The sequence below is a fragment of the Triticum aestivum genome, chromosome 5A, assembly GCF_018294505.1.
Source record: "Triticum aestivum cultivar Chinese Spring chromosome 5A, IWGSC CS RefSeq v2.1, whole genome shotgun sequence".
Taxonomy (NCBI): Eukaryota; Viridiplantae; Streptophyta; class Magnoliopsida; order Poales; family Poaceae; genus Triticum; species Triticum aestivum.
The window spans coordinates 92,351,000-92,355,267 of NC_057806.1; the positions used below are offsets into that span (position 1 = coordinate 92,351,000).

Genomic DNA, 4,268 nt, shown 5'->3' on the forward strand with positions numbered 1-4,268 from the left:
ACTGCCGGTGCAGCAGCTTCTCCAATCGGATCCGATGCCGCCGTCACGTCAATGGAGCAGGAGCAGCAGTAGCAGGCAACGCCTGCCTTCCTTGCTCGCTAGCCAGCTAGCGTCACGCCCGGCCTCGCGCCACCCCCCGCGCCCGCACTCGCCCTTAAGGAGCAACAATAGCAGCTGATGACGGCGGCGAAGGGTTCAAAGCAGGTCATGGACGCCGTTGCACTCGAGCCCCGTGGCGTGGGTCCGCTGGCGGCTGCATGCCGTCGCGGAGTACGTGTTGTGGCATGTGGGAGCTCTGCGTCTCGCCCGCGCCGCGTATGATGGCCGGTGCTGGCGAAGCTGCTGCGGCAAGACGCGGATGGCGTGGAGGCTCACGGCTGCAGCAAGGCGATGCGGGAGCTCACGACTGCGTGGTAATGGGGGAGCGCGGCACGTATTAGGCGCGGAAGCTCGGGGCAATTTACCCACCAGGTGTTCGACGGAATGCCGGGGCAAACATGTTACAAAACGCGCCTGCCCTTTTTAAAAGCACGGGCTGACCGAAACAAAAAGAAGCAAATACGGACACCCAGACGGATAAAAAAACAAAATCGGTGTCCGATTGGATCACCCCGTGGCAAATTTAACAAATTTGGTCCGTGGACGAAATCAAATCACATAATGAACTGCCCGTGAAACTATTTCACGCGGCTGATCTTTTTGTGTGACGCTCGACACGAAGGCGTCACACTACACCGTGCAACGCCTCACAGATAGGCGCTACACGCCTGGCCAGTGTTGCATCCCAGACTGCCTAAAAATTGTTAAGTCGTTATGCAGAGCCTAAGAGTTAGGCGCTGCACTGTATAGTGGGGCGCCTAGCTCTCAGGCGCTGCACTAGTGGTTGCACTACAAAATGAAGCAACCACTAGTGCAACGCCTAGAAGCTAGGCGCTACATTGTATAGTGTGGTTCTAGCTCTCAGGCGCTGCACACTGACTTAGTAATTTTTGTATCACACGGATACGACGCTGGCCAAGCGTGTAGCGCCTATCTGCGAGGCGTTGCACAGTGTAGTTGGCGCCTTTGTGCCGGGCGTACAAAAAGATCAATCGCGTGAAATAGTTTCACCGACAATTCGTTCTGTGATTTGATTTTGTCCATAGGTTAAATTTATCAATTTTACCTCACCGTGTTGGAGTTGCCCTCATCTCCCGGTGAAAATTTCCGGCGATTGATTTTGTCCATAGGGTAAATTTATCAATTTTACCTCACCGTGTTGGAGTTGCCCTCATCTCCCGGTGAAAATTTCCGGCGATATATATACTGCTCCAGTTACTGAAAGCCTGCAGCACTGGCGTGAAGCGGTAAAATTGCGTGAGAGGGAGCGACAGGGCTGGTTTTGGCCTCGGCTGTCTGCGCATGGGCGAGAGAGTGAGACGCTGCGCATTGATTACACTGGCTGGCTCGAGCGACAGTCGTTCAACCACACGTACTGTACGGTAATTTATTTACCACTACCCCACACGCTCTGCGTTTGGGACAAACTTTTACTACTACGGCATCGACTGCGTGACTGAACCTGAACCTGAACCTTGACTGTCCGCCCGGCTGCGGCGTCGAGCCATCGATTCCACGTCTCTGCCGCGCCGGCTGCTGCGAGGTACGCGATCGATCGATGGGCTGGCTAGGCTTTCGTTTTCAGAGACAATGGTAGTACTATGACGCTATCTGTTTGCAACTCCCTTCGTTGCTAAATATAAGTTTTTTTTAAAGATTCCTATAAGAACTACATACGAAGCAAAACGAGTAAATCTACTCTAAAATATATCTACATACATTCGTATGTAGTCGTTATTAAAATCTCTAAAAAATATATTTAGAAACGGAGGGAGTATAAGTTTCAATTAGGAGATTAATTAAACTGTGCAAAGTGGTTTTCTAAAATGTGTTTTTCTATGATGTGATCAAACACTTATTTTAGAGTATTTATATACAAATTCATTCATGTGGGAATATCAAATGGCCCAGTATGGCTTTCATTTCCACATGTAGTAGTAGTAGTAATAGATTTCATTATGAAAAGCTTAGAGTCAAGGATGCATCCATATGCACTTGATCAAATCAACGAAGCGATTGCTTGCTTTAAAAAACTACTCGAGCGATCAAGTCCGGGTTCAGTGTCCCGCTCCGACTCTTGTGATTTGTCGACACTGAAAGGAAGTTCAGAAAAATGTTTGAGATAACACAGAAGCTTTCTAAAACTTTGGTTTGGTGGCGAGGGAAGGGAAGGACAGAGCAAATGAAGCCGCACCCACACGGGGCTGAGCAGTCACGTCAACAAAGAGAGATCGATCTCTCTTTAACTTTCTTCCTTTGTCTGCCTCTTCGACTTTCTTCTGTATCTAAACAGCTCGCGCCAATGATGGCTGATGCGACTGCTGCTGGTGCATCATTGCCCTCCTTCCTTTCTTTCGTAACCGCACTGCTCGCGATCGATGCGTCGCACTGCATTCATAAGAAACATGTGTGGAGTGGAGATGGGTATTTTTTTTCGGACAGAAAAAAGAAAAATCCGCCATTATTTCTTACTATTGCAAGTGTCGTGAAGTTTACTGATGTGCTCATGCGGTCATCCTTCAAGTGGCGGCAGCATTGTTCATCGCCGATTAGATTCCTTGGCGTGAAGCAACAGCCACATGGATGGATGGATGACTAGTGGCCTACTGGCCTTTCACCGCTTCACGCCCGAAACAACGGAGGGTGGGAAGAGAGGAAAGAAGCCGAACGCGAGGGAATGAGGAGGACGACGGGCGAGGGCGTCGCGACCGCGACCGCCAGTGGTAAAATGGGCTGGGCCACTCTGATGCGGTCCGACCGTGGAGGAAGACGATGGCCTGACTCGAATTCCTTCTTCCGGCCTTCCGCGTCTCGGCCGGCCGCAAGGGCCTCCCAGTCGTCTTCTCCGGCGACGGCGTATGTCCCTGTTATATAGCTTCACTTCCCGAGGTGGTCAGCAAATGGGGGTGTAGCTCATATGGTAGAGCGCTCGCTTCGCATGCGAGAGGCACGGGGTTCGATTCCCCGCACCTCCATTTTTTCTATTATTTCATTTCTTTATTTTATGTTTATTGCCGTACTATCTTTTTGACGGGACGTTTTTGTACTATTTTGTTATACTCCATCTATTCAATTTTACCTTCTTGCCGAACAGAGCAATACATTTTCTAAGCGAGCAGTGCTAGGCGTAAGGTAAATTCTTATAGAGGTAAATACACGGGAAGTCTTACAACTTGCACGTGACGATCATTTTGATGCATAAACTTATAAAATATATGATTCTAGTCTTTAAACTTGTGCAAGCGTGCAAATATGGTCACAATTCACGTATGCATGCGCCTCCATTTTTTCTATTATTTTATTTCTTTATTTTATGTTTATTGCCGTACTATCTTTTTGACGGGACGTTTTTGTACTATTTTGTTATACTCCATCTGTTCAATTTTACCTTCTTGCCGAACATAACAATACATTTCTAAGCAAGCAGTGCTAGGCGTAAGGTAAATTCTTATAGAGGTAAATACACGGAAAGTCTTACAACTTGCACGTGACAATCATTTTGGTGCATAAACTTATAAAATATATGATTCTAGTCTTTAAACTTGCGCGAGCGTGCAAATATGGTCACAATTCACGTATGCATGCGTATAGGCTGCCTACATGGCACACCAGCATGGCCTGGGCCCTCTGTCAGCCACTGCGAACCTTTGTGCGAGGCAGACATCTGGTAGATTTGCAGATAGCACCTTGAATTTTTTTTATGCAAAAAAGTGCCTCAGGCGGTTGGAACAGATGGGCCGCAGAAATATTGTGAGAATTAAAATAATGTGTGTTGTGGTGAATTGATCCTGCTGCCTCTGCGATATCTTGATGCGAGCAAACCACCAAGCAAGACATCTATTTGTGCCAAATGCTAAGATGTATGCTTTATTATATCATGCAAATAATACAGAGCAAGTTCTACACATCGACTTGGACTTCCAAACTGAGCAAACTAACCGTACTAGACTAGGAGAAAAAAATCGAAATGGCAAACATTTCTCCCACCCTTGAAATGGTCAAAAAAATGTAAAATTTTCAGACAAATCACCTTTGTTTGAATTTGAACAATTTTCCTTTTTAGAATCTTGATAAAAGAAAATATATATGACAGAATGAATGTATGTAGATTCTTTCGGACAAACCAACAAAATATGTGTTTGAATTCGAATATTTTTAAATTTAAAAAT

General features: G+C 46.6%; 1 non-coding gene across 1 annotated transcript; it reads left to right on the forward strand.

The window, feature by feature from the left end:
• Nucleotides 1-3,001: 3,001 nt before the first annotated feature.
• Nucleotides 3,002-3,074, forward strand: TRNAA-CGC (transfer RNA alanine (anticodon CGC)). The gene has a single exon. It is a non-coding gene; the product is annotated as a tRNA-Ala (tRNA).
• Nucleotides 3,075-4,268: the final 1,194 nt, after the last annotated feature.